Source organism: Triticum urartu, chromosome 1A, assembly GCF_056163025.1.
Source record: "Triticum urartu cultivar PI428250 chromosome 1A, HENAU_Tu73, whole genome shotgun sequence".
Taxonomy (NCBI): domain Eukaryota; kingdom Viridiplantae; phylum Streptophyta; class Magnoliopsida; order Poales; family Poaceae; genus Triticum; species Triticum urartu.
The window spans coordinates 178,546,345-178,556,163 of NC_141873.1; the positions used below are offsets into that span (position 1 = coordinate 178,546,345).

The 9,819-nt window shown below is 49.5% G+C and overlaps 1 long non-coding RNA gene across 1 annotated transcript; it reads right to left on the reverse strand.

Annotated features, from left to right (window-relative positions):
- Nucleotides 1–2,814: 2,814 nt before the first annotated feature.
- Nucleotides 2,815–6,438, reverse strand: LOC147990523 (uncharacterized). The gene is made up of 2 exons (XR_015609138.1): nucleotides 6,131–6,438; nucleotides 2,815–3,081 (listed from the first exon to the last, which is right to left on the reverse strand). It is a non-coding gene; the product is annotated as an uncharacterized LOC147990523 (long non-coding RNA).
- Nucleotides 6,439–9,819: the final 3,381 nt, after the last annotated feature.

Genomic DNA, 9,819 nt, shown 5'->3' on the forward strand with positions numbered 1-9,819 from the left:
TTCCTCGCGCTCCAGCGCTCTTCGGGATAGGCAGACGATGGACCACATGGAGATGGCAGCCATTGCTGCCGACTAGCTGGCCAGCAGGTAGCCGGAGGAAGACGACGTCCCAATGGACAACATGGTAGTCAACAATCGGGTGCCAACCCCCTCCTCCGTGCCATCCTCGCCGATGCATTGCACCATGACCATCGGTGAGGCCCGTGCCTAATATATGGACACGGTGTGGCAGAAGCGTGAGGAGCAGTTCCGGGTGGCGCATGCCGACGCCGCCTACAACCACCATCTCCTCCAGGAGCACCTGCAGACGGAGGAGCAGGAGGCGCTGCTCGACTCGTACCGCTCCGCCCGCGAGGGCCGCCTCGAGCGCTGGCGGTACCGCATGTGGGTGGCGTAGGCTGCGGCCGCCTACAAAGAGGGCGATGAAGCAGGTGAGGCACTGTTTGGCGAGACTGAGGATGAGGCACAGGACAATGCCGGCTCTGTCGAGTCCCCGCTCTGCTGGAGTCGATGAGGCCCTGCTCCACCGAGGCCCCGCGGCGCGAACAACAAGGCAGAGGACACCGCCGGCTCCGCCGAGGCCCCACCCTGCCGGCAATGAGGGGGAGGATTTCCCCGCTCCGCCGAGGCGCCGCCCGCTGACAACGAGACAGAGGACATCGCCGGCTCCGCCGAGGCCCCGCCCCGCTGCCAACAAGGCCGCGCCACACAGAAAACGAGGAAGAGTAGAACACGATAGGTCGCCACCGCTCGGGTCCAAGTAAGGCCACCGCTGCTACCCTCTGGTTGCTGGCACTGAGCTGTACATCATGGAGCAATTCTATGATCACAGGATGATTGAAGAGTGCTCCGTGGTTGAGCAAGCTCATGAGATACAGTCATTTGCTAGAGAACTTGAGCACTTCAGTTGTATGCTACCGGACAAGTTTGTTGCCGGAGGTATCATCACTAAGATTCCTCCTTCATGGATCTTATTGGCACTCTTGATGTGGAAGAAAAGGCAAGAGCAAAGGACACATGTGCTCGAGGAATTGAGGGAGGATCTAGTGCCAATCTGGTACACAAGAAGAACTTCCAGCCCCACAACTTTAAGAACAAGGGCAATTTTGATTGTAAAGCAAAGTTTGATGGGAAGAACAAGGTTGTGCAACACACGAACTTCAAGAAGAAGAATGACAAGAAGAAAGGTGTTTGTCATGTGGGGATCCTGATCATTGGGCTCCTAGTTTCCCTAATCGCTATGACAAGCTAGGCGGGTTGACCACTGACGGCCGGTTAGCTTCTTGGCGGCGACGTGGAGTCGGAGAGCTATGTTGGAGAAGGACGCTGCTTCTACTTAGCTGCTGGTGCAGTTGGCTGACTGACACATGGGCCCAACAGGCATCTGGGCCATATGTAAGTTACGCAACTGCACCTGTAGTTAAGTCACTGAAGCTTCTATTCAGCTCAGCCGGGCACACGTCGGTAGCTTCGGTTAATTAATTATACCTCCAGCACCATGTGCATATACCGATGTACTGGGGTGATGCACAGTATGTTGCAATAAAGAACAAACAACCAAGGAGCATATTTGTGTTGGTCCCAGTTTTGTTATCTTTAGACACCTTTCTCTATGTGAGCGCAGAAAATCTAGTCCTACTCAAACTCTACAGCCTTGTCCCCCAAAACAAATGATCAGTTCGTTACAGATGTGCGTACTGCGTTCGTCATTGTTTTCCCTTTTCGACCAACGTAGGTGCTGGATAGCCACTCTGTACTAGTACTTTCCGCACTTCCTTTCCTCTGTGCACCACGTCCTAGATTTATGCTATACAACTTTCCCCACTACTTTCCCCCATTCCTGTCCTCTTTGAACCACGTCTTAGATCCATGCGATACAACCTTCCCCACAACTTTCCCCTTCCTTTCCTTTTTGAACCACGTCCTAAATTCATGCTATACAACTTTTCCCACTACTGTCCCCCATTACTTTCCTCTTTGAACCACATCCTAGATTCATGGTATACAACTTTCCCCACTACTTTCCTGTTTGATCCAACACCTAGATTCGAGTGCAGAAGCGGAAAAAGCCCACATGCAGCTAGAGCAATGCATGTGGAATAAGTAAATTATACCTTATGGTTCTTGGTGTGTGGTTTGGTGGGCGACCGGAGGCCGTTCGACCCACAATATGTACGGCGGCGAAGAAGAAGGGGTCGGAGGCCCTCCCGCGCCGCCGCTGGGTGAAAGTAAACAGCTGCGCTGGTAATGGATTCCCTCCCTTACCGACGGCGACAACGTTAAGCCTCCTTCCCTTCCCGGTGGACGGATCCTGCCGGCTCTTTGACCAGCAGTGAGGGGAGAGAGAGAGAGAGAGGCCAACGAAGTCTTGTTTAGATCTAGAGAGGGTGAGAGAGTGTGAAGAGAGCAACTACAAGCAGACCAGCAGTGAGGGGAGAGAGAGAGGCCAACGAAGTCTTGTTTAGATCTAGAGAGTGTGAAGAGAGCAACTACAAGCGCTGAGGCTCCAGCGTGTATATATATACTGGAGAGTGTGAAGAGTGCAAACCCTAGAAAACAAGCGCCGAGGCTGCAGCTTATATGTGATGAGGTGATTATACGGTCACTATGACACCGTATAGCTTCGTATCCATCCATTTTGACCAGTCAAAGAATCCTCCTGGCACGAATTATGCTCAAGTGTAGTTATCTGTGACGCCCTCGATTCAATCATACACTAATCATACACGCAAATGTGTACGATCAAGATCAAGGACTCATGGGAAGATATCACAGCACAACTCTAGACACAAATTAAAATAATACAAGCTTTATATTACCAGCCAGGGGCCTCGAGGGCTCGAATACATAAGCTCGAATACACAAGAGTAAGCGGAAGCAACAATATCTGAGTACATACATAAGTTAGACATGTGTGCCTTAAGAAGGCTAGCACAAAAGCAACAACGATCGAAAAGGCAAGGCCTCCTGCCTGGGAGCCTCCTAACTACTCCTAGTCGTCTGCGGTCTTCACATAGTAGTAGGCATCCTCCGGGTAGTAGTAGTCTTCAGTGCCGTCGTTTGGCTCCTGGGATCCGTCATCTGGTCGCAACAACCGGGTATAGGGGAAAAAGAGGTAGCAAAGCAACCGTAAGTACTCATCCAAAGTACTCGCAAGACTTACATCAAATCTAAACCAAGTATGCATCTGTATCAAAGGAGATGGGCTGTATCTGTGGACTAAACTGCAGAATGCCAGAAGGGAAGGGGAAAGCCTAGCCTATCGAAGACTAGCATCTTCTAGAAACCACCATCTTGCAGCAACAGGAGGGAGTAGAGTAGCATAAAGTAAAGTAGCAGTAATGTTATCAACCTTGGCCAGAGATCCGTTCTCGACTCCCTGCGAGAAAGCAATCCCAGAGCCATACTATCCAGTTATCATCACAATCCAATTCTCATCACCATGTCTCACCTCAAGTATCCAGTTCTAGTTGTATCGATCGGGATACAACTCCAAGTGTCCGTTACCGTAGGACAGGCTATCGATAGATGTTTTCTTCCCTGCAGGGGTGCACAAACTTACCCACCACGCTTGATTAACTCCGGCCAGACACACTTTCCTGGGTCATGCCCGGCCTCGGCCAAACAATACGTTGCAACCCGACCTAGGCTTAAAAGAGAGGCCAGCACGCCGGACTAAACCTATGCCCCCAGGGGTCATGGGTCATATCCCCGGGAACTCCTGCACGTTGCGAACGCGGTCGGTGAGCAGACCTAGCTACCTCCTTCAACAAGGTAGGTGCTTTCCAGTCCAACCTGGCGCGCGCCGCTCAGTCGCTGACGTCTATTAAGCTTCGGCTGATGTATACAACGCAGAACACCCATACTATGCCCACGTGATGGTTAGTGCTATCAGGCCAGAGGCCCCTCGGATCAAATATCCAAATCGTAGTGGATTAGGAATGCGCGGTAACGAGTAGAGACTCACGATCGATGTGACCCCGTCGCCCCGTCTCGAGTACTTGAGGCAAGGGCTAAGAATGCCTGGCCACGCGTCGTAAGTATCTCGCGGGCACCATCCAGGTCGACCTGACTCCACATCACTCACAATTAAGCTCGCGCGGGTACCACTCAGGGTCAACCCGTCTTTAGTCACATGGTTTAGTGCAAAGTCATAGTAACCATAGTAACTGTGTGTCTAACACCAAGGAGAAAACCCGAGGAATCACCCCTAGTGAATTCCACTCGATGTTGTCATCAAGGTGAACATAAGAGGATCCACCCTCGAGGTTCACGTTTGATGGGTTGCACGACAGAGCCGTAACGAAAGTGGTTAAGGAGGAAATCACCCTCGATGACCTCGACCGTAAAGCTACACTACGGAGATCTCATCAGGAGTGATGTAAGAGGTTCCACCCTCGACACTCGATGCTAACTCTGCAGAGTCGTACAACTAAGGGGGGGTGATATGCGGTGTCGGGGCCTGGGCATCGATCACGTTGATCGAGTCATCGAACATAAAGCGGGGCAACTGGGACAAGGTGGGGGTCACTAATGGATCACTAACCATCCTATACTAAGCAGTTTAGGATAAGCAAGTAAGGTATGAAAGCAGGCAACAACAACAGGCTATGCATCAGAGTAGGATCATACAGAAAACAGTAGCAGTTCTAATGCAAGCATGAGAGGGAAAGAAATGGGCGATATCGGAATGCTCAAGGGGGGTTTGCTTTCCTGGAAGCTCTGTAATAAAGGAAGAAGTGTCGTCGTTGATGTAGCCGATCACAGGGGCATCAGCAGGGGTCTCGGGGTCTACCGGAGTGAAGAGGGGGAAGAAACAGTAAATACAGAGAAAACACATGTATGGCAAGACAAAAGGCAGTGCTATGGGTGTTCTAACACAGTACTACGCGATACCGGCGAGGGGGAATAACATCCGAAAAGTTTTCCCGGAGTTAGGAATTTTTGGACAGACGAACCGGAGGGGAAAAATTTGATGTTTTCTATGATAGGGGCATGTGACAGACGAACGGAGAGCGTATTCCAATTCGTCTCGTCGTTCTGAGCAATTTTCATGTATAACACTTTTTCATCCGAGCTACGGTTTAATTACTAGGATTTTCTAAAGATTTAAACATTTTCTAAAATTTTGTATTTATTTTAATCCGAATTGACCAAGTCAAAAGGACTGGTCTAAATGGGAGTTGGTGGCCCACATGTCACTGCTTTAATAATTTCCAAAAGGATTTATCTAAACTAAATAGATGGGACCCACATGTCATTTGCTAATAGGCTAACTTAGCACTAAACTAATACTAAGCTACACCTAACATAATTATACAAGGACCGGCCACTACTGGCATAGCCTAGCCGGCCACACGTACGGCGCGCAAACACACAGAGCACACACACACACACAATGCTTGGGTTAAGAGAAGATAGCATTTTGTGATTTTTGTAGGATTTAAACCATGCATCAAATGAATTTGGTCTAGTGGAGTAATATGTAGTTTGTCAAGTGTGTATTCTACTCATATTTATTTTTGGCCTATTAGTAGTTGTTTAACCGCTGATTAGAGGCTGCCTAGGGGGTTAGTCAAAGTAGATATTGAAAAGCTAACTAGTAGTACAGTAAGCAGCAGCAGTTAGCGCAGCAGCAGGGCAAGAGCTTCAGCAGAAGCAGCACGAGAAGGCACAGGGGCGCGCGCGGGATGGCAAGCAGGGCCGGGCGCGGCGTCGGGCGAGCAGCAGATGACGGAGGCGGGCGTAGCCAGGCGGCGGTGAGAGCAGGATGCTGCGGGGTGACGCCGACGCGGCCGGGCGAAGGCAGGCGCGGCCAGCGCCAGCGGGCGCGAACGGCGACGGCGGACAGGGCCAACAGCGGCGCAGCAGTAGACGACCTTGAGGCCAGGCGCGGGCGAGATGCAGGGGGTATGGCCAGGGCGCAGCTAGGCGAGGCCGGAGGCGAGCAAGCGCGGCCAAGGCGTGGCCCAAACGTCCGGCAGCAGCATGTAGGCATGGCCATGGGCAGCGGCACCACGTACGCGTACGTGTACGCAGACAAGCTCGGGGATGGCGGCTACGGCAACAAATCAAGGGGGTAATGAAGGAGGATGAAGGCGGCTCACTTCAAGGGAGGTCATGGACGTGCCTGGAACCGCCGGGAGGCGCCGGTGGTGGAGATCGACGGCGATGGCGCCGTGGCCGTGGAGGGGAAGACGACCAGATGGCGAGGTTGTGGAGGGCTTCAGCTTGAACCGAAGGTTGTAGGCGATGCAGACGAGGCCGACGGAGCTGCAGAGCATAACCTCACGGGTCGGGGACGGCTCCGGCCATGGGAACGACGGTGACGCGGCCATGGACGTGATTGGGGCAGGGGAGATCTGTGGGGAGGGAGAGAGGGAAGGAGTGGGGGAGCCAGGAGGCAAGTGGGGAGGGGAGATGAGGGGAGCGAGGCGCAGGGGTGGGGCGTGGCCTTATCCCCTCGCCGGGGAGGCACCGACGAGGTGGCTCGGTGGGAGCACGCGCCCTGTAGCGGTCTGAGACCGATGAACAGGAAGGAGAGGGGGTTCATCCGGTGTGGGGAGCTGGGCTAGGCCCAGGGAAATAGGAGAGTGGGCCTTTTCTTTTTTGCAAATCTCTTTCCCTTTTCTTTTATAGTTTCTATTTTCAAATTTTGGCTATTGTTTTCTAGTAAATTGAAAAACTAAACGAGTCTTGTTAGAATGAGACTTGTCACAAAAATCTAGAACATTATTTCTAGGAGGCACAAAAAGTTTGAGGCCAAAGGGAATGTCTAACCATTTTTAGAAATTAAAAAGGCCAAATTTAAATGCTCCTGAATCACTAAAAAAGTTTCCAGGGGCATTTTGAGAATCCAAAAGAGGTTGGTTCCAACATGAAAAATATACAGGGATTATTTGCCATACTTTGAACATTTTTGTTTGCATGTTAGAAACTTTTGCCATTTGACTAGATTTGAATTTTTAATTCGAACGGGATTGAATCATCGCGAGATTAACAACAGTAATCGCGGTGGCGTGGTATCATTAGCATGAGATTACTGTAACATAATTATCCGAGCGTCACATTATCGAACCCGAGACCTCATGTTTGATGAGCGAACAGGCTAACCAGCTACACAACCCTCCCGTTATGTTCAACGAGAGGAAAATAACCTTTTATACATTCCTACATTCGTGTGACAAGCATGTCATGTTTTTTGTGTGTCCGGGAGTCATTTGGATTTAAATAATAATCGTGTCATGTGGCTTTGGTGGTAAGACTATCCACAGTGGTGCAGAAATAATGCAGCTTTAGTCACCTTACCTCTCTCCATGTAGTACATTGGGTCCCACCAGTCAGAGGGTGAAACAAACAAATTAATAAGAAAAATTAAAAGCGCCAGCGGTGTATCTTACCTCACACATCTCGCTACTGCTCGGGAACACTGTTCAGTAGATCCCTCTGTTCGCCCACGTACTATTTTAAGTGAATCCTTATTATAACATGCACATAATTTGGGCACTTGTATTCGACCTAAGTAAGTGTGCCACCGTATCTCGTACGACTCCCTCCGTCTAGGTGTAATAAGTCACGTTGGAGATTGAAGGTGCAGCGGGACCAAGGTGAAAGCAGATTGGAGGAGAAGGAGAAACTTGACCGGTCATTCCTCCAATCAAAGCCCTGATTTATGTCTCTAAACGCAACAATAATCCAAACAACTAAGAGATGCCGTTTTAGCTACCATGTAGGGCCACATATTAACTCGCATGCAAGGCGACTTTGATTTCTTGACTGATCAACGTGTAGTTGCGCTCCATGCATTGGGTTTCCGGGGGAGATAACAAGGCAGAGTATGGAGCGTTTGGTTACATTGCTTAGGCTAGTCATAGTGGTGAGTAACTTGGACTAGTACAACATGCATATGTTACTAGTCTATGTTACTACTACGCGAAGTTTGCCGTCGGAAGCGAGCCGATATGGCTCTCCTGAGCTAGCAAGGTTTTTCTAGCCCACCCAAGCTAGCTGGCCCACAAAAGCTAACATATTTTAACAGTTCCAAACGCCTAATCTTGCCCGGCTGTGCTATAAGATGTTCTTGATAAGGATCCGAACGCTCCCTAAGTAACAACGCTCGCTAGCAACGAGGCCATGAGGGGATTGAGATGTGAAGTTAATGGATGACGCCTAAACATTTTGGGAATATCTGATTTCCGTAGGATGACTTAACACCTAGACGGAGGGAGTACTACTCCTCAGTCTAGGTTCGATGGAATATTCATCACCTCTCCTCTTCTTGTACGTACTCCATTTGTATCTCACTTCCTGTGGCTTCGCACTCGCATGATTTTCCTATTCTCCTGTGTGTGCGTGTGCGTGTGTGTGTTTAACAGCATGTGTGTGTTAGAGATAGTGACAGATCGACCTACTCCTACAGAGAGATGGTGTGTAGTGTATGATTTTAGCCGCAAGAGTCGGTGCATCCTCTCATTTCCGGGCGTCCGGTAGGGACAGGCGGACAACTGCCACACCCACTCCTGACTAGCCTGGCCCACCCAAAGCCCCTCCATCACCCGCGCGCGCTTCCTGCCTGAAACGGTCACTGCCGGTCCAAAGAATCTGTGCCGCATTCATGCCCGGGCAGAGCGGACGCGACCTCTCACTGGCGCCTACGTTGAAGGGAGAAGCGGATTAAAGAGTGATGGTTGCTTCGTCCGTTCAACTTACTGCTGGGTCTATGTGATTTGACGGCTCATTGGTCATTATTACTGAGGTGGTAGGACTGCTGGATGTCCCACGCTTTCGGCGAAAGGAGGTACTACTAGATTACAATTTTCTCCATTCTTACGGCGGAGGAGTGCAAGAGCAGTGAACACACATGCAGGCTCAGTGATTACATGGCCCACCTCACACTATCACCATATTTTCTGGACACCGGGTGACACCTAACTCTTTACATAGTACTCCCTCCATTCCTAAATATAAGTCTTTGTAGAGATTCCACTAGGTGGACTACATACGGAAAAAAATGAATGAATCTCCACTTAAAATGCATCTATATACATCCGTATGTGGTTCATGGTGAAATCTCTACAAAGACTTATATTTAGGAATGCAAGAAGTACTTGTATAGTACGTACTGCAATTTATCAGTGAGATAGTACAATGCTATGAAGCTTCCAGCTTCTGTTACATGTATCTTGCGTCCAAGGTTTCCCGTTGCAACATTTCATCAAATACAAAGGAGACTAACATGCATGCTATTGCATCTCAATGATTGACAGATCATAGCAAATATGTACTCCCTCCATTCTAAAATAAGAGTCTCAACTTTATGCTACACACGGAGCAAAATGAAGGAATCTACACTCTAAAATACGTCTATATACATCAGTGTTTGGTGTATGTACTAGTAGTTCATATTGAAATCTACTAAAGGACATATATATTCCAAACAATATGATAATTTCTCTAACCAAGGTAGTAGGGACAAGGGGTAAACGGAGGGAGTAGTAAAAATTTCTCCTCGTCCTGCGAGCCACCACGCGCGTGGGCGAGGGAGCGGGCGTAAGGCGTACAATACTACTACTACTCATGCAGTCCCTAGCCATTGAAACAGAGACAGCTAAAGAAAAAAACGATCCATGCAGTCCCTAGCCATTGAAACAGAGACAGCTAAAGAAAAAAACGATCCATGCAGTCCCTAGCCCTTGAACCGTAAACCCTAACTAGGCTTTAATTTGCTGGCAATGTCGGCGCTTCCTGAGGAATGAAGTTTCCAACCCTTTGAATATCGGATCATTTTGTGCAGTTTCACCAAAATCGTGAGCATCCTTG